Source organism: Lagopus leucura, unplaced genomic scaffold (assembly GCF_019238085.1).
Source record: "Lagopus leucura isolate 7727_CA_CO unplaced genomic scaffold, USGS_WTPT01 Super-Scaffold_1, whole genome shotgun sequence".
NCBI lineage: Eukaryota > Metazoa > Chordata > Aves > Galliformes > Phasianidae > Lagopus > Lagopus leucura.
Window position 1 is genome coordinate 36380708 of NW_024962250.1, and position 23861 is coordinate 36404568.

The following is a 23861-nucleotide window of genomic DNA, read 5'->3' on the forward strand; positions in this document are numbered from 1 at the left end:
GCCAAAGATGCCCTCATCATCTCTGGAACTAATCCCATTCAAACAAGTACCAGAGTTCCACGTGGTGTGTTTTACAAACTGATGCCTTTCTGCCACAGCTGTGCATCTGCAGTAGTGCTGGGTCTGCCTGTTGGTCACTTCATTGTGATTCACTTGTTTCTGTCCCTGCTGGTTCGATTTAAAAGTCACTTTAAACTTCTTTTAAAAATGGTGTTAAATTCAAATTGCACCCAAAATCCTTATAAACGGAAGATCAAAAAAGGCATCTGTTGCTTTTTAAATGACTTCATGCAATTTTGAGACAGCTCAGACAGTGGCTGGGACACATCTGCACCTTGTGCCCTTTCAGCTCTTTTGTCCTCCCAGGTCACAGAGTCATCGCTTGGGACAGTGGAACTGAATTTTGTGACTGAGTGGGGCCAAAAGGTTCAGAGCCCTCTGACCAGGTCAGGCCATTGGGCTGAGTTCCTTTACTCTTCTTGTACCTCAGCATGCTCAGTGGAATGAACTTGTTGGCCAGCACTTCATTTCTTGAGTAAATGGTGGGTGTGCTTTATGGAAATGCACAGTGAGGGAGCTTTTGGTTGCCTCCTCTTTCTTTAAAGTGTCTTTTGGGAGAGACCCTATGTATGTTTTGCCAAGCAAAGCAGCAGAGGTGGGAGTTCTGGTAGCAGTGTTTGAAATGTGCAGCCTGTATCTGTTGTTTCCGCAATAAACTGATCCATAACAAATTACCAGCTCCAGCCATGCCTTCCCCAACATTGGTTTTTGCACACAACTTTTTCCCAGTCCCACGGCTGTTTGCATTTTCCTCAGCTGTCAGGAGACTCAGGCTTGTGTTGCCCCTGAAAATGCTGCATGCTTTTTAGTTTCATGTTGACTTAATTTCAGATTAATATCCATAAAATAAACATGGGTGGAAACCACATGTTAACAACTAATTAATGCTGTGTGCTTTTGTAAACTGAAATTTTCATAGACCACAGAGAACGGATATAATATGGAACTAAAGAAATAACAGACCTGAAGTGAGGCAGGTTGACTTGGCTGACTGTATTCCACCTGTTAGCTTAGTTTGGAAGTCTCTGAGTTGCCCTCGGTGTTGTTAAGAAACATATCTGACCTGTATGGTACTCATATAATTGCAACTGCAGGTTGCAGGCAGTCACAAATCTTCATTGTGTTAACTGCTTCACCCCAAGGGAAGCTCTAATTCTTATCTAATTCAGTATCAGATTTTTTTTCCAGTAAATGAAAATTAAAAATCCAGATAGATTACTTGAGCACAGAAAAGCGTCCATCTTTATTCAGAGATGAGAATAAACCTAGAGCATCATATTTCGGAGCAGCAGGAGAATATTAGTGAACACATGAAAGAAAACGGATTTACTCACAGTCAGAGCTTTCCTAATCTTCTCCTTTGTTTCTTTTCCTTTCTCTGCAGGTTAAATCCAGCAGTGCATGCTGCCCTCTGTGCCTGGGGCTGCTCCCTCTGCCTACCTTCAGAGATGGATCCCATTCCAAGTGGGGCATTTCACAGAATCACTGAATGGCTGGGGTTGGAAGGGACCTCAATGATCGTGAATCTCCAATCTATTTCAGTTGGGTGTAGGATTTCCCCCTGCTTTGGGGGAGCAGCAGGAGTTATTTGACCAATGTAAATAAAGTTGGTAATGGTGAGGGCAGGTGAGCAGAGGTAGGAGTGCTTTGATATCTGTTTCTGGAGTGGGGCGAATCCTGTCCCTTTCCTCTCTTAGCATGGTGTAGGCTGAGGGGCTGCTACTTACTACACTGATGAATGGATGAAGACAGGCAGGCAGACCCCCGTGCCCTTTGGTCAGGGCTGTCTGTGAGGCTCCTTGGCTCCCTTTGGCACAAGTGTAACAGCTTGCTTTTGCTTTTGAGCTTGATGGAAGCAGGATAGGGCCTTCACTAAATTATGCAAAATATAAACACCCTTCAAGCATAAAAGCCAGTTCCTGTTTGTCTGTGGGATGAACAATTCAGCAGTGAAGCGTGCAGGAGAGGCAGAAGCTGTCTGCTCACAAGGGTTGGGTTTTCTTCCTTAACTTGTGCCAGTGAGGAGAGCCACAGGTCGAGCCAGTACTGCGGCCTCTACCATGCAGGCACCACTGGGTTTCCTGGGACATGGAAAAAGAAGAAAGTGAGCGTGGTGATACCAGTCGTCTTATGGGAATGCATTAAGTTTTCAGATCAATATCAATCTTACTCTCTCATGTTTGGAATAAAGATTTGATGCTGCTAAAAATCCTATAAGGGTGATTTTGGAACAGCCTTTTGCCATAGGAAGTCAGAACTGGTGGTAAGAAATGCTAGGAGGAATTCGAGACGGTTCTGTGTGCTAATTTAAATCATTTGAGGAGGTTAAATATTTAATAAATGTTACAACAAACAAACAAAAACCAACCAGAATTTCAGTAGATCACCAAAGGATTGTTACATTCTAAGTAGTAACAATCTGGCATGATTAATGCTGAGAAGTACACTAGACTAAAGCTGAAGCACAAATGCAGAACCACAGTTGACTTTTCTTGATGTTTTTAATACAGGAATTGTTAATTATCAGTGGAGTTGAACTCCTAGGAGTGCAATGCATGCCACTGTTTGCTGCTTCAGATTCAAACCCACTGAACACACATGTAACAGGTAAGATACCTGGAAGTGTCTGCACCTTAACCAGTGTTCTCTAACAGCAATTTGTGGGATGGACTTGAGGAAGGAAGCCTCAGGGCTTCTCTGTAACAACGAACTTGGACTTGACTTAGGACCGGTAAATTGAGGGATCAGGAGAAACAGTGGGAAGTTCTTTGCAGTGTTTATTCCCAGAAGTTTGTGTAGCTGTAGATTTGCAGCAAGAAGATGTAGAGCTGCATTTGCAACGCTAAACTTGTTTTAAGATACTGTCGGAGGAATCTGTCTGGATACAAAACAATTAACACAGCACTCACAGGGATCTCGGGTCGTTCTGTGTAGGCATTTGTCATTACAGCAACAGGATAATTACATGATTGTTGGAATTAATTCTTATAGTCAGATCAAACTTGCTGCCCTAACCTTTGCAAAGAGTATAAAGTGTTGAGGTGATTAAGGAACGCAGTAGGAGCACACAGGCATCCCATCCCCATGCCAAGGAATGAATGGTGATGTTGTGTTAGAACATCTAGGCTAAAATAAGCTGGAATCCATACTTATTTTTATTAGTGTTATTATTTTAACATTTGTGTTGTGGTCTATTGCCAGGATGGCCAGACAGTGAGCGGAGGAGCCCTGGGTTGTTAGGAGCCAGCTCAGTGGCACACGCAATGAGTGTCTGGTCCTTTCTGCATTCGCTGCCATCCAGGACGTTTGTGTTTGTTTTCACCTCACTGTTGTTCCCTACATTCTAAAGCAAACCTTCATCATGCTTCAGTTATGAATTTGTGCCCATTTATTTTCTAAACTGTTGGAATGTCCCATGACTGCATTCAGATGAGATACAGTGTAAGTACTTGTGGTTTCTTGCAGGTGTGTGCAATATACCAAGCTCACTTGCTGATCACTGGATTTATTTACATAGCAGTCAGCATGTGGACAGTTAACTACTGCTGCAATAAGAAGGCAGTTTTGACTGTTCTGTCAATACTCTTCAAATATATGGGGAAAAAAAAACCCAAACTCAAAAAACCCAAACAAAAGATTTGATTATAGCTCACAATTTCTGTTGGTCTGTGTGTTTTTTATTAACAGCCTTCTTGATGAAACGGTTCAGAAAAGCTCTGTAGTATTTTGTAAAGGAGAAATCAAATGTTTTTCAGATGGCTCTATGAAGAATTTTGGTAGATTCAGACATAAGTAAAGGTCTTTCACGAGCTCCAGGCGTGTTTTTGCACCTAATGCTCTGGAGAGCTAACAGAGGAAATGAACTTTCCTTTTGTTTGCAAAATAAACCCCCCCCCTCCCCCGAGTTCTTAACGCCTTTTCCATGCTGCTTGGATAGCTGAGCCACCACACAGGTGTTTCTTGTCCTCTGTGTGTTCCTGAGACCTCCACAAAACCTCAGAGAAGAAAGATGACAGTGTTACCTAACGTGGGTGCAAACCAGAATGTTCAGTTGGTCTGCCCAAAGCGTAGGGGAATAAAGTACGTTCATGTAGGTGACCTACAGCAGAAAACAGGGAGAATCGTTATTGATGTTTGGTTTCTAACTCGTGGCACAAGAGCTGCTCAGCACCAAAGGAACAGGAAACACAGAGTTTTAAAACTCCATTTTTAATCACCAGGCTGCTGCAGGGACACTACCGAGTGCTCTAAAAGCAGGGTGTGCTTTTTTGTTTCGCTGACGTTTCGGGCCACGTGTTCTTCATGCAGTGTCTGTGTGCCTGAGAAACGTGCCGAGGCTCCACGTGTGTGTGCACACATGGGAAGGATGCTGTGAGCACTCGGTGTAATGGAACAGGTGTGGGAGCTTGGGATTTGCTTATGGAGGCGGTCAATCAGCTATCAGAAATGTTTTAATGTGGTTGATATTAAAGCAACTATGAAAGTGGAATATTCTAAATATACGCTTGGAATAATAAACCATTGGTAATCTTCTGGAAGGAAATGGTGTTCTGACATTCATAGCTTATTTTTTCCCAGATTTTAGATAGGATTTGAGGTTTTTTCCATTATCTCCAGTATGACTAAAAATAAACCCCCTCACTTTTAAAGGTATGTTACATAGTTGTTCTCAAGGAGCAAAATTAAAACTTCAGGCCCTTAGAACCCAAGTGCAGTTTAGGTGTGTGAAAAATGCAGCATTCAGTATATACAATATGTCTTCTCTTTTTGTCAAGATGGTTTCATTATTGTGCATTTCATGAGCAGGAGGTTCTTGAGAACCATTATGAATAGAATACCAGCTTATAACGAGTGATATACAGTGGCATTTATCTTTACTTTCCCCAAGAAAATCTTCCCAGTGTCAGTGAGTGTCACTGACTGACTGCTGAGCCGTGTTGCTACGTGCTCACCTTGCACTGTGGCTGGAGGTGCAGCCAACGCGCCAGAGGGAGTAAAGCACACGAGAACAGAAATAGATGAGTGAAGAGATAATGCCAGGCAGGCAGGCTGTGGGCTGAGAAATCCCCAATCTGTCACAACAGAGCAAAAGTCATCATAAAGTCTTCTGGCACAGATCGGTAACTCCGTTTGGGAACTATGAGGTGGTCCCTGCGTGGTCTGGCCTCAGTGTGTCTGGGCAGTGCCTGTGTGACTGCTGCACACTGTGAGCAGGCTGCAATAAATCTGACTTGGAAGCAGTGGGTTGGGCAGAATGCAAGAGGGAGAAACCTCTTCAGAGACAGGGGCTCCAGGCTGTGACCCAAGTGGCCCCAAGGAAAAGTTACATGAAGGCTCTTTGCTGGGGGTGAGGGTAAAGCAATACTGATGAGTTTTTATTTGCGGTCTATTGCTGAAGAGCCAAAGGGTGGAATGCAAACAGCAAGTCCCTGTTCATCTTCACTGGGTGGGAGCTGGACTAGATGACTTTTAAAGGTCCTTTCCAACTCAAACTGTTCTGTGGAGCCTGAGCAATGGAATGGATGCGAAAGAGGTGGCTGAAGTGAGAGCTGGTGGGGCACGTGAAGGCTGTTGCCTTCTGACCACTGCTGAACACTCGATTTGCTTGCTGTGTTCCTGAGTGTGTTTTATAAACAGCAGAGGCTCTTACTGCTGTGCACAGTTGGGATAACAGCATGAGATGTGTGAAGGCTGCACAGTAATTTGTAAAGAACAGAGATGACAGAACAAGTGTTTAATTTCACTGAAGTTTGACAAACCCGTGGTGCTTTTCTGCCAGGTCTGTTTGGTTACTGGCAGATTACTGTTGTTGTATTTAATGCACTAATGCCACTGACAGTGCCCTTAAAGAAACCAAGGCAGGTCTTAAGTAGCTGCAGTCACTCACGGCCTTTATTATGGGAAGGTTGAAGATGTTTCTCAGTACACATTTAGGCTTTCCCAAGTCATGGAAAACCCCTGCAGAACATAAAACATGCCCTAAACTATTCTGAAAAATCGTACCTTGGCTAAAGTCACATATTGCCTCTGTCTCCCTTTTATTGTTAAATAATGTAAGGGAGAAAAGCTGTGTTCACTCAGCTGCAGACCTCAACTCTTCAGCTGCACTCAGGTGGAGCACGGGCAGCTGTTGCCCTTTCAGAAAACTATGAATCCTCTGGTGTAACCAATGCTGCCTCTGAAGGCTTTGTAATACAGAGCAGAAAAAGCTGTCAGTGCAACCGCAAGGGTGTGGGGCACCATCAGCTGTACCAGTGCTGCACAGGGCGGCTGCGCTGCTGGAAGAATCACTGCAAAGGAAATGGTGCTGGTGCTGTTAACTGCTTCCCCTGCACCACGAACCTGCTTTTAAGTGTGCTTTGTGAAGGGGACACTTATGAAGTAGCTACGTAAAAGAAAACCACCTAATGCACTTTTCATCTAGGACTGACAATTTCTGAATTTCTTCCTGTCTCTGGTTAGCTTAGCCTGATACACATCTAGATTTAGCACTGTCTAAATGTTTGGAGTACAAATTTGTACTCTGATGTTTTCCCCAATGTTTGTTTTTATCATTGTTTCATTTCTATTGAAGTTCGCTTGCATTTGTTGCTTTCTCCATAAGGAAACATACAGTAAGTGCCAATACCACTACTTAACCCATGCAAGTTGTAAATCCTGAGCTGGCCTGAATCCTATGTATTTCAAATTCTAGGAAGCTCATGGCCTCTCTGAAGTGTATGTGAGTGAAGGCCCTCTAAAGATGGGGTGCCTTGTGCTAAACTGAGGGCATGTGCTGCTTTGGGACCTGCGCTCCAGATCTGATAATGGACAGTATGAGCCCCAGCACCACAAACTCATCCCCTGCCAGACCCTGTACTGCATCTCTGTGCTGGAGAAAACCGCAGAATGAAGACAGAAGGATGTAAAGAGGAATATCCCACCTTCCACAGCTTGTGAGTGCTGCAGGCTTTGTTCTTCAGCTAATGACTTTATGCAGAGATAAAATTTGGTAATAAAAGGCTCTTATCACAATAGTTAGAGTCTGACAGGATGAATGCCTGTGAGCTGAAATGGGATGCCATTCAAAACATCAGTCAAATGGGAAATAAGGTACTTTATAAAGGGGGATAGGGGCACAATTAACCATTCCAGCTACTTGCCTATACCTACATGGCACCGTGGCACTGGACTAAGACTGGACTTCATTTTTTTTGAGAAATGAGTTGTATCTCTTACCAGACTAAATGATCTCGACAGTTTTCTGGCCTTTTTCCTCTACCATTTGAGCTGCACCCCATCCCAAATAAAATATTACCTAGAATAAATCCAAGTGTTAGTTGTCTTGCAACACAATTAGTTTGGTATGCATGTAGACTCAGCATCATGCATTAATCTAGTCCAAATCTGACTTCAGCCCACAAAACCTTCTCTAGCGGCCGCTTTCAGAGGGGACCAGTGGGATATGAAAGGATGTTAAAGGAGCTTTCTCAAAGTGACAAAGGACTTTTTGTAGAATTGGGAACGGAAATGCTTCATGCTGTTTTGGGCTGTGCTGCACAGTCATGGGATCGCTCCTCTTCACTGCCGGCCAACTGGATGTGGGCAAAATCACTGCTGTTCTCCTGTGTGTTCCTGGTGTTTCTGAATTTGGCTGCTCCTGATGACATGATGAAATCTCAATTAGTTCGTCTGTCTCCAAACCAGAGGCAAAAAGGTAAAATGATTCTGACTGGAAGGCAAGTTTAGAATCAATAACTGATGCTTTTATTTCCTCAGTCTCAGTTTCCAGGTAGGATCTGCTATGGCTGTTAAATGGGCTGTTAATGTATTGTAATCTGTAGCCTGAATTACCAAAACCTAATCTAGAAAGCCATTTGAAGATAACTTCAGCTAAGATGAAATGTAGCTGGTTTGGGGTACTGACAGAAGTTGCTCTGAAATCAACCTGGAATGACTAAACTGTGATTAACAGATAACAGCTTTCACAATAGCCACTGATCACGTTACTGAGCTTGATTACTATTTATGTACTAATACTCTTGAACGGCTTTGGGTCATTTATTTTATTTTGTTCTATCTTTTGTTAGCCAAAATAAGTAAAATATCTGCTGAAGTGAGCATTCTTGAGCTTCTAAGCTGTGGACAAGTTTGGGTCCTACTGGTCCAACCCCTGCTCCAGCAGGGAATTTGAATATATGCTGATAGACTCAGGATGGCAGACTGCTGAGAGCTGCTCATTTACTACAGCATCACTGATAAATTCTGTTTTCTTAGAATTTTCTTAGAATTAATTAACTGAAAACAATCAGGAGAACTGATTTTTTAATTCTTTGGATAGAAATATTAACTTTCATGGCCCCTTTCTACTCCCTCTTCTTTCTCCCTATTGAAAAACGTAGTCATTAATTCAGTTTAATAATTCTATTAAAGGCATCATGCCCTCTGTATTGCCATACATTATCAGCTTTCTTTAATTTGAGATACTAACTTTGAACTTCAAATTCAAACACTTAAAAGGCAAAACCAGCTCCTTTAAAATGCAACTGCTAGTCTGAGCTTTCCAAGTTTGGCTCTGAAATGAAACATGAGCTGTGAGCAGCACTGGATTGTTTCAGAACTGTGTGCATGTGGTCCATGCTCCAGGTGCAGTCCTGTGAGTGGAAAGTCACACTGGATTAAAGTCTTTATCTTAATTCTTGAGTATTTTTTGTAATAAAAGTTCAGATGAGCTCCTCTGAACAAAGGAGGGAGCCCAGGGAGCAAGCAGCTTTTGCAGCTAGTTCCCTGCTCACTTGGTTCCCTGATAAGTGTCAAGAAAGTGTTATGAATTGTAGATGGACATTGGAAGGGTTTGGCAAGTACCAAATGAGCACCTTGTGTAAAAAGAGTGGAGCAATTATCAAAGCAATTCCTGAGGATATGCCAAGCAAAGATGCCACAAGATTCCCAGTAAAGAATCCCCACATGTACAACAGTGTTGTCCCTAAGCAAGAAACCTCTTGGTTTCACCTTCCAAAGCAGAACCAGGTGCTCCATCCTGCTGCAGGAGGGGAAAGAAGACACACCATTACTATGGCAGTTACTGTTAAGACATCGTTACTGCCTCCTGCTGAAGTTCACTGCCATCCTGGGAGAGAGTCAGCACTCACTGGGTTAGATAAAGAACCAAAGGAAAGGCAGTGTCCTAAGTTTGGCTTTCAGAAAATGTCTGGCTGTACTCTCAGTGTATTTTCCATTTGTTTAACATGGATGTTTCATTTTCTTATGCATTTTCAGGCAAAGCCTGCAAAGCTGCAGCAGGCCTGACGCATGGAAATGAAGGAAAACTTGTAAAGGAAGGCATACAGGAAAGTTTTTTCCTTCTCAGAAGCTTGATGAATGGTGCATAAATATGAGTAAGGTTTTTAAATTGCGTTTATAACCAGGATGAGAGCAGCAGGAACTGAGATGTATTTAAATACATGCTTATGTATTTCATACTATAATTAAAAGGTGTTAAAGAACAACAAAGTTACAAGAGAAAATGATACAGAGAAAGAAAGGAAATAAGCAATTCATGGGAACAAAAGAACTAGAGGATGAGAGAAACTCGCCTGCTAAATTATGGATCATGCACTGCAGACATTGAGCGGTTTGCTTTTTCAGCCTGAAACGTGTTTGAGTATGGCATTTTTCCCATTTCCTCCTAAGTTCCAAGGATATAATACTGGTTAAGCTAAAAAAAAAAACCAACAGAGAAATGGGTGATAGTTCCAGAGGGGAGGTATCATTCACTTACTGGGAAGGGCTGAGAATTCTGCTTGCAGCTCTTCAACTATTGGCCCTAGTTCCTCTCTGTTTATATTTTGAATTAGCAAGTCACATACTGAACCATGCCAAGTGACAGAAGGGGAAATTTCTGTGTGTGGAGCACAGTCACGCTCCCACAGGGAATTGGCTTCCTTGGCATATCAGTGTTTTCAGGCACTGGTGACCCTGAGTGAGAAATAGAAAGAAGAACGATGAGCCAGATTTTGAGACAGGCACGCACGATTAAACACATTTAAATCTGCCTTATTTACACTCGTAAGGAGCTGTTTGTATGTCTCTCCTGACAACTCTGAGCCTACTGTAACCTTCTTTAATAGCCACATGGGTTGCTATCCTCTTGGGCTTGATTAGCTTGACCTTGCTTTCATCCTTTGTAGCAGCAGCGTAGCCTGACCGGCTGGAACAGATTTCAGCATAGTGTAAAGCATGCACAGCACTTAGAAATTAAGTGGGGAAAGAAAAGAGCCAGATGTAGGTGATATATAGGTTGTAGGATCTGTGTATGAACAAGGAGTAAAAGGCTGAGAGGTTGTGTGTGTTTATTATGGGTTTCTCACAGCATGTGTTTGAAGCTCTGGTTACGATGAGCACATTCATACAAAGTTTCTCTCCCACTTAAAATTTGTAAGGCTGCACTATATGGCCTTTCCTCCTCAATGTAACAAATATCTGTAGAAATCGTATCTATTGGCTTGGGTCACAATTGAATACAAGTTTCTGTGTAAGGAGCAACAGATTTTGATGCCTCATGTGACCACTGATAACATTCATGATATATTCACCCGAGCACACTTGTGCATAAACCATAATTTTTTGAAAAAGCAGAAGAGTTGATCAACCTTTATAGTCCTTATGATTGTTCTGTTGTCCAGATGCCCAGGTGGCAAGGGATGTCTACAAACATAAGGATGTGTCTTAATATTGCAGACAAGATGGTTCAGGGATGATTGGAAAAACTCAACAAAGTTGAAATATGACTGTTTTATAAAAAAAAAAAAGTGAACACTGACAGAAAAAAGTAGATAAAACTTTGTGGTTCTTAGTTTATTAAAAAGCACCTGCATGAGGATCAGTACCAGCAGTCCTAATATATTTCTTTTAGATTTTTAATCTAAAAGAACTGGAATCATAGAATCACAGAATCATAGAATAGCCCGGGTTGCAAAGGACCACGATGACCATCTAGTCCCAACCCCCTGCTGTGTGCAGGTCACCAACCAGCTGCCCAAAGCCACATCCAGCCTGGCCTTGAATGCCTCCAGGGATGGGGCATCCACAGCCTCCTTGGGCAACCTGTGCCAGTGCCTCACAACCCTCTATGTGAAAAACTTCCTCATATCCAACCTAAACCTCCCCTGCCTCAGTTTAAGACCATTCCCCCTTGTCCTATCACTGTCCACCCTCGTAAACAACCATTCCCCCTCCTGTGCATATGCTCCCTTCAAGTACTGGAATATTGCAGTTAACAAAATATATGAAATTCCTGGCAGAGTTCAATGAATGCAAGTAGTTCATCTGATCTTAGTACACATTTTTCATGTGTGTTAGGTAAAGCAAATGGAATCTCTGCTATATGTACTGGAAAATGTTGATAGGTTGCTTTTTTTCGGTTATATTGATTTTTCTGAGCAGAACTTTTTATAAAAGAAAGCAAAACAAAAAGCCAACAGATCCTCTCTAGAAACTCTTTGGCTGTGTACACCAGTCAATGACACTTAGCCCTATTAATGTGAATATGGATATAACCACCCAGGGAACCTCTCTTTAAGGAAGCATTGCAAGACTGGCTGAAGACTGTCTCAGCTTAAACCAGTTAGATCTTGTGATCAACAGAAAAACTGCTCCAAGAGGATGTTACCATTACTGGGAGTTAAAGCAGAATGCCATCACCATGACCAGACCTCTGGTGAGAAACCTTTCAAATCTCTGGTTTCTCAGTTCTCCAGGGTCACTCAGAAGTGATCCAGTGTTGAGTTGAAGGTCAAGCTGGCTAAGCATGAAGTGATACAATGCAAATAATATGGTACACACACACAAAAAAAAACCCCAAAACATTTTAAACACAATGAAAATAGTCTGTTTAAAAAGAAACCCACCAAAAAAAAAATACCACATGAATGGTAAAGGAAATTGGAAGTGCAAATAACTGATTTAGGAAATAAAGAAGACTTGATGGGTTTTGGGTTGTGGCCAGTCTCCTGTTCTGTTTCTGTGTTGGTATGATGAAAAAATATCCTGCAAATGCCATGAATCAGACAGGGTCTTGGTGATGTAAGTCTACAAGGGTAGCTAGTACGTTAGCTTGCACTCAACTATTTTGGTAGACAGTATATTTGGAGGAGAAGTATAAGGACTTCCTTAATTCTCCAGAGTTAAGCCTGACATAAACATGCCTAAACAAATGGCATAATTTTAGGGCCTCTGGACACTACATAACAGCTGTGTAGCTCACTTAAAATCTTCCATGCAAAAAAATAATTAGTTCGTAAGGTCCAAAAGAACACAAAAAAAATAATTAGTTTGTAAGGTCTTCCTGAAGCTTTTTTTTTTTTTTTTTTCATTAGATCCTTAATTCAGTCACTGGATATTGGGAACAAGTAGCTGACTGCAAGCCTGCCATTCAGTGGAGAAAAATTTTCAGCAGGCAAAGATGAAGACCATTCCTAAACTGCCCTGTGACTGCTGTAAAACTTATACAGCAACTGCTTGCCCTGATCTGCAGCCGAAGTAGCTCCAGAGATGATTTTTTGAGGAAAAAAATGAGACAGGAATGAGCTCCTGAACTCATCACCTTCATGCATGCAGAGTAAAGTCTCAAGCTGGCATTGCTGCTAATTCACCCAGGCACCGGAGCACCCTTGATTCCTGGATGGGGGTAAGAACAGATAACATCAGTGTAGCACTGCTGCTGCAAAATCAGGCTAAGCCGTACGCCTGTGGCATCTGTCTGCTGAGCGTTAGGTAAGGGAGTGAAAATGTACAATATTTCCCACAGATTCTGACAGTATCCTGAACAGGGACTGGCTCCGAGCATTAAGGTGAAATCCAGTCATTCTAAGAATATCCTATATCTCCAAAAAACACTTTTCTCTGGGGAAAAAAAAAAAAAAAAGAGAACATTAAAGGTTCTGACAGATGTATAGCACAAAGGACCTTTAGGTTTGATGATCAAGGACATACATGTGGAAGCCATTATAGTCATCCTGCAGCTTTGGATGGTTCAGAAATACCAAGTATGTTCCCCTGTACATCCATTCTGAAAAGCAAGCGGATCTGAGCTGCAAAGAGTCAGCATGTGGGACTGATGCGGGCTCCACAGATCTGTGCCTAGATCCGTGTTCCAAACTGCAAGAATTATATTGGGTTTGGATTCCAGAAATAAGACTCTTGCAAGGGAAACGTGAGCCATTCTATTCAGCACAGTTTGTAAAAGTAGCAGCCATCTGTTGGGCTTTAGAGAAGGCTGAGAAACACAGGATGTTTACTTTTATTGAGATGTGCAGTGGATGTGCCTCATATGAGCAGACGTGTCACAATACTAATAGGACAACTGGGACATGAAGCTCCAGAGAAAAATGCGTTAAATATAGCATTTGTGTAAATTGGACTGAAAGCTTTAAAAATATACCTGTGTGCACCTAAACACATAATCACTTAAGTAAACAGTCGCAGAAAACAGCTCGGACAAAAACTTGAAACAAATGCAGTGCTGACTTGGAGACAAAATTGACTGTTTTCCTGGGTGCTTTATGGAAATCATTCCAAAAGAAAGGATTAAGGAAAGGTAAGATAATGAAGGGTCCAGTTTCTACATGGTAAAATTTTGAGGTTCATTTAGTTAAACACCCTGAAATGGAACCTGGTGTTACTAACAGTACTGAAATGTTGGCACATGCAGGGTGAGCCTGGGACCTCGTAGATGAGAGAGAGGTGTTCCGTACCACTGACAGAGCACTGTGTAGGACATCTGAGAGGGGACCAGGCCAAGGCCTTGAGCTACAGGAAAATGTGATTCACAGTACAAATAACTTCATGCTACTATACATTTTAACCACCAAAGGGGAAAAATTCCCACGAGAATTCAGAGATGCAATCAGACTTCTGTAAAGGGAGGAAGTTTTTCACCCAGAGGGTGGTGAGGCACTGGCACAGGTTGCCCAAGGAGGCTGTGGATGCCCCATCCCTGGAGGCATTCAAGGCCAGGCTGGATGTGGCACTGGGTAGCCTGGGCTGCTGGTTGGTGACCTGCATATAGCAGGGGGTTGGAACTGGATGAGCACTGTGGTCCTTTTCAACCCAGGCCGTTCTGTGATTATGATTAAATGCTAACAGCAAGAAGGCAACAAGGAACCAAAGATGCAGATGGAGATGCTGGCAAACAGCATTAGCAACAGCTACTGTTGGTTTTGGCAAGAAAGAAAAAAGTGAAGTATTGCAAATCAAATAAAATTATACATGTATCAGCAATAGATGTTTTATATACAAGATGGAGTAAAGTTTTTTTTTTCTTCTGTATTTTCCAGGATCTGGCTTATGTAGACAGTGTTTGAGGTTTTGAATGAAGTTGCAGTGAGTCTTCACAAAAGGAACCTAAGATGATAATATGAATTTGATCTAGGTATGAATCAGTATAAGGAAAAAAAAACACACTGTAGAACTTCAGTGGGACAGACATTGCTGTCCTTGCAGCGTCTGTCTAACAGTCGTGCTATGAGATGAGGATAAATTTTCAAGAACCAGGCTTATGGAGCTATCAGAGCTAAACAAAGTGAGAACTGAATTATTGTAGAAAAAAAATTGCAGGGAAGAGTGTACTGAAGGGCTCTTTGTACTGAAGAGCTATTTGTGTACTAAAAGCTCTCAGCATTAGTTTCATTGTCTCGACATACTTTTGATATTGAATGGACTTAAATAAATGAAGTACAGATGTCCACCTACAGAAATTGCAGTTATGAGGTAAGACTGCTTAGAGGCAGGAAATCACCTGAAAAGATGCATACAAAAACCAAACATGACTCAGAAGTGCACAACTGCATTAAATATTTAGTTATTCAAGACAAGCCTATGTAATCTGACTATTGTTTATCTGTATTGGAGCTGATATAGCTCAAGTGGGAGCCACCATTTCTTCAAATGTACTAAATATAGCTGAAAATGAATTTTCCAGAGGTGTTTTGTGGTGCCTTTGCAAATGATGTTTTTAATTCCTCCTTGCATTCTCTTAAAATAAACCTCAATGCTATTTTTGATCTATTCTCATTCAAGTCTTGGTGATACCTTCTTGCTATAAATCCTTTTGGAAACCCCGACACTGAAGAATGTTGAAAACTGTAAGAAAGGGGTTGAATAACATATCGATGTAGCCACTTAATAATTTAAAATGCCAAATCTTATCCTAACACGTCACAGATTTTACACTGGTTCCAATTCCTCTGTATTTACTGAGTTACCTTATTCTGCATCTGGTGTCTGGACTTCTCTATGTCAGAGATCTGTAAAGCTAATAGTGCTGCATTTTTATCTAGTGGCAAATAAGCCTGCAAACTCATTACTGTGTTGTATATGTAATGTATGTTGCAATTATGCTGTCCTGTTCATGCACAAGGACAGTCTAATCTCCTTGGTGTCCTTCAGCACATTTTAATTTTTGAACTTGCTTATACCTTTTGCCTCTGTAACAGGATATGGAAGTTTGTAGTATTTCACCTTGCCAGATAATTCGAGATCAAATAATACAAAACTGTTCTGAAAAATAAATCACTCATTCTCCATCAACGATACTGACAGACCTCTGCTGAATTATACCAGCATTTCTTCTTACAAGTTCAAGATTCCCAGTATATTAATCCCCTCCTCGTATGGCAATTGCAGCAGGCCATTTCTTTTCTTTGCCTTCTCTGTATTCTTTTTGCTGAATACAATCTCTACCACATTACACACAGTTGAGAATAAGGATGTATGATGGATTGTACAATGATGTTCCCCATTTTCTTTCCCAGCCTTAACACTCCAGACTCTTTTTGTCATCACATACAGCAGAGGCTTGAATACAAATCCTTTTCAGTGTTTTCAAAGAAAAGAGTTATATCAATGTGTTCATTTAAAATGAGAAATTCTCATTTTTTCAACTAAGTCTTTAAACTTCCAGCAGTTGCTGCAACACCATTTTTGTTCTTGTTCCGATTATCTATTTTTGTACTGTCTGCTTAGTCAGGATATTAAGCTGCTATTTGCTATTTTCTATTTAAATCTGATCAATTCCTGCATTTTTCTAGGATTCATTGCTTTATGATTTCAGGTCTTGTTCCCATTCCCACCTGAAGACAATTCCTTTCTTTCTTGTCATTTATATGGCATCTGTAATTCCGGTGCAGATCTCTCCCTATTCACCTAATTTTCTCAGTGGTAAAATTGCCCTATTTGCTTAACCTTAACAGTGGATTTGGATTATAGAAAATGTTCTTAAAACTTTCCTTTTTCCATCCTTCCTATTTCAGTATTCATAGATTCCTCTCCAGGTAATGCTTCTACTGCAGTATCTCCCAGCCAGGGAGTGGACATCAACACTGACTGGTTTGTGTCTGTACTGTAGTGCTTATGGCTCTCCCTTGCTTACAGTGGATGCAGAGGGGGACTACTTCCAGGGCAGGAAACAGATGAAGAATAATTCTTTCTTGTATGGAAAAAAAGGATTTTGCTTACCTGCCTGTTTTCTTCTCTTCTTCAGGCCAAGGGCCCTTTTTGAAGTAAGACCCTTTCACAGAATCACAGAATGGCCAGGGTTGGAAGGGACCTCAAGGCTCATGTGTCTCCAACCCCCCTGCCACATGCAGGGCCACCAACCTCCACATTTCATACCAGCCCAGGCTGCCCAGGGCCCCATCCAACCTGGCCTTGAACACCTCCAGGGTCGGAGCATCCACAACCTCTCTGGGCAGCTGTTCCAGCACCTCACCACTCTCATAGTAAAGAACTTATTTCCTTCACTGTAATCTCCAGCCTAAAATGTTGTTCCAGGTTGCTCCAGATCTTTATGGCCTATACTAACTGCAGTCTCTTAAGCTGTCTTTACCACATCCATTGCTCAGTGAACTAAGTTTATCCTCTGCCTCTGCTGCAGTTTATTTGTATTCTTCCTCCTGCCATGCCTTTGTCTATTATTTTTCTCAGAATTTAAGACTGGGAAACACACAGCTCCTTCCCAACCTCTTTACTTTGTTCTGCTCAGCATGAGGGCAGTCCTGCTGATGCAGCAGACTCCCAGGAGGATTTGTCTTTATATCTGTAACTAGCACTTAGCCATTTCTGTCTAAGTATCTTTGCTCCTAACATCTGCAAGAGTTCAAAAGCTCTGTGGAGAAGCCCTTGGCACCTGTGCAGTTCTTTCCTCTCTCTAGCTTTGTATTGCAAGCTTTGGAACCCATTAGGACTTATATTTTAAATGTGTTTAAGTGGCGTAAGATCCCCCTCTGATGTTAAACATTCCCTAAAATGCTGAGTTGAGCTACAGAATATAAATGAACATCTTTTTTTTTTTTTTTTTTCAAGTTTAGAGCAAGATGATCTTTCAGGTCCCTTCCAATTCTTGCCAATATATGATTGATTTGCAATTATTTAAAAACTTTAGAAGTATCTAATAGGTTAAAGCTGTGCTACAGCACAAAGAAGGCAGAGTTGAGAAAGATAGAACAGGAATACTTTCTTGCTCTCTTTTATAACAGTTATTCTGTCTTGGCCTAGTCAGTCTTCAGTGCCTCTGTACTTTCTGAAAATCTCAAATGTATTATCAACTGTTTTTAGAACCATGGAGAAGCACCCAGCTTGAGAGTGAAACTGGTAGGAATCTTGCTGGAGATTTGGGAAGCACTATGAAAGCAGTTCACACACTCGAAATACAGTTGCACACCTTAACCACATATTTCTGTGTATCCATTTTGTTTCTCTTGGAGCGTGGTGATGTAGGAAGCTGGGCCAGACCAGAGGGTGCTCGTCTTAATGGATGGATGGATGGCTTTAAACTAGGAAACAACTGAAATGAGGAAGCTTGATCAAAAATCAAAGAAACAGAATTAGAAATGGAAGGAGAGCTGTTTAAACTGTGATTCAGGTATACCCCAGCAGTACAAGGGACAACGAAGCACATGGGCTGTGCCCTATTTCCACGTGTGCTTTCAGCCCCCAGAGGCAGCCCCACAGGCAGTGCCCTCAGAACGCAGGGATTTCTGGAACCTCAAACCTCCAGAGGTTAGGGAGTGACAGCTGGAGACATCAGCGAGGAAGACACTGCGCTGCCAGAAGCAAGCAGAGTGAAACTGGCAGAGAAGGGAAGTTAACAAAAAGCTCGGAAAACTAAGCCTAAAGGAGTGCCTGGGGCTAGAAGGCAAGTAAAGAAGCTGGGGGAGGGGAAGGATTCAACAACAACAAAAAAAAAGAACAAAAAAGGTAATTGGGAACTAAGTGAAAGCAGCTAGGCTTGTTATGCTAGGAGGAGGCAGCTAGCCAGCTGCAGAGGCGAGTGAGATCCCACTTATCTTACCATGTTGACTACAGAAACAGACTTCAAGTGACGCAGTGTCTATAAACAGAGAAGAAGACTTAGTTCTCATTTGGATAGTTGTGTCTGTGACCCTAAAATCCTTATCCCAAATCTGCATATCAGGATTCCAGTTCCTGAGGGTATATTCTTATTACTGAGATATGACCCTGATTATAAACATTGCCCAAAAATTGGTCGTACCATTTCCCCCCAAAATATGAAGCATAAGAAGCAGAAATCAACTGCAGCATAAACAGCTGAAATAATTTTTTTTTTTGATCCAGACAAATTTGATTCAAAAGTAAAAAACTGTCAGATCGTACTGTTTCAATCAAATTGATGGAGCAGGACAGTTACTTTGATGCAGGATTCCACCTTGTTCACTTTTGTTAAAAGATGCATCAGAAAAGCCTTGTTCACACACTGATTTGCCTCTTCAAACAGCACTGCTGCTTCCTCCGTAACATTTTCTCTTTCTGTTCTTTCTTCCTGCTGGCCTGAATAATTAGTTCTCTGGGGAGATCACATCTTTTCTTGCTTACTAGGATTGGTACTGGGAATATCTGAACTAATCCCATAGGCCCACTGATAATGCTCCTTTTGACTTACAGGAGATCTTTATGGACTATTATATGACCCTTACTGTAGACAAATACATGCTGGGTGTGTTTCCTGAAACATTTACAAGCTCCAGTTAAATCCATTTATGTTTATTGCTCAGTAGAGCAGGTCTTCCACACTGTTATCTGTTTAGCAGTCCTGTTTGATAAGTTTCTATGTAAAGAGCAGACAGAACACCAACGTGGATGTGAGCTTGTATTCCTGCCCGAGTGGCCGTAACAGATGGTCTATAGTGGAACTTCAGTCACAAAAAATGTGAAGCGGAACAAATCTGAGTCACTGGTGCAAAATGTCTGTTTCGGAGGGCTCCTGACTGCTGTTCTGACTGCTTGGGTGCCAAAAAGGACTGGTGAAGAGGTGGCCATGGAAATTCCTTCCTACGTGGTTTTAAAAACTGTAAGGCAGTTTTTAAAGAATGAGCTTATCTTGTGCCTTTGACAGCAAGAGAAATACAGTGATTAAAAACTTTATTTCTTGTAGATCTTCAGAAAGGGGTGCAGATTTTGCATGCATGACTATTTTCAGACCCACACACTTGCATGTACAACTACATTCCAGTGTTGAAGGACATGGTTTAGTGGGAGCTATTGGTGATAGGTGAACGGTTGGACTGGATGATCTTTTGGGTCTTTTCCAACCTTGGTGATTCTATGATTCTATGATTCCCTGTGAAACTTATCCGATGACATTTAATTTTTACTCCTGCAGATTGATATTTTATATATTTTATATATTTATACATATACAATATATACAAAATATCCATATGTGTGAAATATTTTAAGTTGTTAAAACTTATTTTCCTCCATCACTGCCCGGGGTTTGTGCAATCATTCTGAAGCTATACAAAACCTATACCAAAAAGAAAATAGGAGAAAGCCAAGTAACAGCTCCTCCTAAATATTAGCAGTTTTACATTTGTATCTTATGCTGTGATGCTAAATCTCTTCACAGATGGAAATCTTCCAGACCGAAACAGAAAAAAGATGACAACCTGGGAGAAGATGGGAAAGCAACTCTGTAAACTCTGCTGGCCATGTGTTAAAGAAGAGGAAAGATCCTTCTTGTTCACCAAAAACCTTGCATTTTTCTTTAATTATTACCATACAAGTATCACTTGATATAAAACACACGATTAAAGTACTTTACACAGTCAGAATGGATGAACAGATGAAGCAGTTTTCAGAGAAACCCAACTATCCAAATGCATTCTTTACCCCATTGTGCAGTTATAGTGAAGAACTGATTCTACAGCTATTTCACAATGACAGAATGAAAAGTAAAAACCTGCAGGCAGGACAGCAAACTGGGATAGCGGCCTTCAGTTTTATCCCTTGTACAGCAGAGACTTCAATAAATAACCATATCAGGCACTCCAGTTTTAGATTTTTAACACTGACGGATTTAATTTAGTAATGGGAAGACTTAAGCACAACCATTTAAAATGACATGCTCAACTTCACCTAAGAAGCCTGTCCAGCCATCACTCTCTGCAGAACTTCCCTTTTACAGTTTGACATCAGTAACCTTATGAGCTGCCCAATGCACTGTTTAGTCCAGAAGGAAACAAGTGCAGGGGGCAGTGAATAAATCAGAGTACTTCAGAATTAGGCTGATAAACAAAAGTAACAGAATTAAGTACAAGTAAGAAAGCAAACTATGTGCATCTGCAGGTTTGGTTCCTCATTTATCAGAGCAATGGGAAGTTACCATTTTTGCAAAAATTTATCTAGTACTGATGTAGACAACAAACTGACTTAAATTATTTGTTACAGACTACGTTTTGCATTTAGATTATGTTAGCTAAGTTGCTGTAAGCGAACTTAAAGTTTTAATTGTGTATAAATAATTCTGTAACCATAACACAGTTCTAACCCAGGAATGCAGTTGACTTACAAAAATGACAGGTTTTCCTGTTTTCTAATTCTGTGGAATTTTGTTTTAAAATATGTCTTGACTGCTTGATTGTCCATCTATCCAGCAATAAAAGAGAAGGGAAAGGATTAGGACAGTTGCAATAAATCATTCTTGAGTAGCATTACTGTCTACTTGAAGGAGAAATAACTGGTAGGTCAAGAGAAATGGATGATGGGGTAAAACAGGTCAGCAATACTGTGAATAGATCACTGTCTGAAAAGTCTTTGCATTGGTGTGTGTAAACTGGAATACAGTGTGTGATGGGCATGACATAGCAGATGCTGGTGGACTTGACTGTAGCACTGTGTCCAGTCTTGGGTGCTGTGGTTCAGAAATTGTGGATGGTTCTAAGAGAAAATGGGGGGAAATATGCATGCTCAGAGGACTGAAACTAGGGCTCATGAGGAAAGAAGTGAAATCGTTTAGTCTGTAGATAGCAAAAATTAGGGGAGACATGGAAGAGGCACACTAAGAGATGTGAGGCAGAACCGCGTTTGTTACAGCTATATCTCCATAACAGAAAGCTTTTATTTATTGAGTTCTTGCTTCTCTTTGGGGCCGCAGTGAGGGCTGGAACAGAGAACTCACCAGGCTGAAAGTCAGCGAGTCTGAAAGTGCTCTCCCAACAGCTCCAATCACTCTCAGTTTCATCCACCTGAGTCCTAACTCCTCTGTTACACCAACACTGCTGCCCACCTCTGGGGAGTGGGCAAGAAGTGGGAATCCTTTGCAGGACTGGTCATTTTCAAGGTTTGGGAACTCAGTACCTGAACAAACAGGGGATGTAACTGCCTCAGACTGCCCTTCATGTGCATCAGAAGCCTTTGGCTACACCAACCCAGCACCGCAGCCTCTAGATTCCTTTTTCTTTTCCTACCAGAAATACAAACACCATAGAGAACAGCATTTTTAAACACAGCAGCCACATGAACACCACTGCTTGCGTTCTGATAGAAATCAGGCTTCCCAAGTAAACGAATTTAAACAGCACTCCGACAGTTCTTGATGCTACCTGCACCCAGCCATCCTGCTGGCTGCCACATCTATAAATACACTTTAGGAAAGGTGACAAAAAAAGGGAGCCGGGGTGGCTGGAGAGCCCTGAGGGCGGGAATCTCTGTGGAGCGCTCAGAGCACGGCGGGCACTGAGGGAGCGTCCTTCCGAGCGTCCCTCTGGACACCGCGGTGGGGCCGTCCCGCTCGCAGCCCCGAGAAGGGTCTCCGAGCCCCGCACAGGGCCCAGTGCGGCGTTTTACCTCAGGATTAGAGGGTTTTACCTCGGGAATATTAGCTTTAACCTCGGGAATACGGGGGTTTCCCTCACGGATTTCAAGGTTTTTACCTCAGCCGATGTGCCTCGCTCCCGCCCGGCCCGCGGATGGGCGAGAAGAGCCGCCGGCCACAGCGCCGCGAGCCGCCGCCGCCCTCTCCTCCTCCGGCCGCGCTCCCCTTCCTTTCCCGGCTGTCCCGGCGGCAGCGGCGGGCGCCAATGAGGCGGCGCGTCCCGGCGGCGGCGCTCGGGTGGGCGGGAACGGAGGGCGGGGGGCGGTGGCAGCACGCTCGGTTGTGAGCGAGGGAGGGAGTGTGTGTGCGTGCGTGTGTGCGAGCGAGTGCCATGGCCGGAGCCCGCTGAGAGCGACAATAGGAGCGAGCCGGAGCGCGACCCCGACGCCCGCCGGGACCCCGTCGCTCACCTGAGGCAGCCGCCGGCGGAAGAGGCCTGCCCTCCCTTCGCGGGGCCGCCCGCACCGCGCCCGCCGCTCCCCCTCGCCTCGGCTCGGCTCCCCCCGCGTTTCTCCCCCCCCTTTGCCCCCCCTTCCCCTCCGCCGCCTCCTCGGGGCCCCTCCGCAGGGCTCCGCCGGGAATGTGAGTGAGGCAGCGGGCGTCGCAGGCAGGGGGCCGCGCCGAGTGCATGGGACTGAGTGCAGCCCGAGCAGCCGCCCGCTCCTGAAGCCGCCGCCAACGCCGCCCTGCGCCGGGGAGGCCGCCGACGCCGCCGAGGCCTACAGGCTGCTGCGCCGCCGCGGCGGGGACCGAGCCCGGCGCGTACCGCACTCCAGGCATCGGCCGCGCTCCGCCGAGCCCGGCTCAGGCCGCCGCCGCCGCCTCCCCCCCGTCTCCGGCTTCTCAACCGGGAGGGTCAAGGTAACTCCATCGCGGCGCGGGGAGGAGGAGGCCCGGGGGAAGAGGAGGGTGGCGGTGAGGGGGCTGCGGGAGGACGTGTTCCAGCTGCGGGGCTCCCGCCGGGAAATGACAGCCGATGGCAGCGGGCGGGAGGCAGCGGATGGCGGCGTGGCGGCCCGGGCCTCCCGGTGCGTTCCGTCGCTATTTTCACGTCCACCCGCCGCGCCCCCCCCCCCCCCCCCCCCCGATCTGAGGTGCGTGGCTTCTCCTTCCTCCCGGCACTCCATCCTGTGAGAATACGGCCCCTCCTTGGGAGAAACGGCGCTTAAGCTCCACAGCTTTCCTACACGCATTAAATAATCTCAGGTTGTTGGGGATTTTTTTTTTTTTTTTTTTTTTCCTCCCCCCACCCCGCTGGAATCGCGTGTTTCGCCCTTACAGCGCGTTCATCATCGAAAGGATGAAAAAAAAAAAAAGGGATCGGTGTTTACCACGGGGTTGTCAGGCTGGATGCAGCCTTGTGGAATTAGAATGAGGCTTTAATAATTTATAACGCAGGTGAGGGAAACTGTTACTAAATTTACAGTGGAGAAATGCTGGTGAGGCTCAGCGCTGACACCATGATCCTGCAGCTGGGCCATCCGCTCCGCTCGCTGCTCGTTGTTATTAGCATTGTTATTATTTTGGTGATTTCATCTCGAGAGAGAGAGTGCAGGGATGGTTACACTTCAGCCACACACGTGACAGGCAGAGGAATCTTTTCGATGAGATGAAACAAGGCCATCGGCTCCGGTTTTTAGCTGTGTGTTTC

The 23861-nt window shown here is 43.5% G+C and overlaps 1 protein-coding gene and 1 long non-coding RNA gene across 5 annotated transcripts in view; one reads left to right on the top strand and one right to left on the bottom strand.

The window, feature by feature from the left end:
• Window positions 1–1275: 1275 nt before the first annotated feature.
• LOC122179592 lies at window positions 1276–22346 on the bottom strand. 2 transcript variants are annotated; one of them, XR_006178764.1, is made up of 2 exons: window positions 22269–22346; window positions 1276–9757 (listed from the first exon to the last, which is right to left on the bottom strand). It is a non-coding gene; the product is annotated as an uncharacterized LOC122179592 (long non-coding RNA). The 2 variants fall into 2 exon arrangements; XR_006178762.1 differs by lacking the exon at window positions 1276–9757 and adding an exon at window positions 20389–21799 and having other exon boundaries at window positions 22269–22331.
• A 647-nt stretch (window positions 22347–22993) lies between these two features.
• The window catches only part of PPP2R5E (protein phosphatase 2 regulatory subunit B'epsilon), a 67603-nt gene continuing 66735 nt past the window's right edge, over window positions 22994–23861 (top strand). For 2 of the 3 annotated variants that reach the window (XM_042895196.1, XM_042895213.1), the window contains exon 1: window positions 22994–23071. The gene's annotated coding sequence lies outside the window, so the exon portion shown is untranslated. The remainder of the gene's footprint in view (window positions 23072–23861) is intronic. The other variant, XM_042895205.1, reaches the window with a different exon arrangement.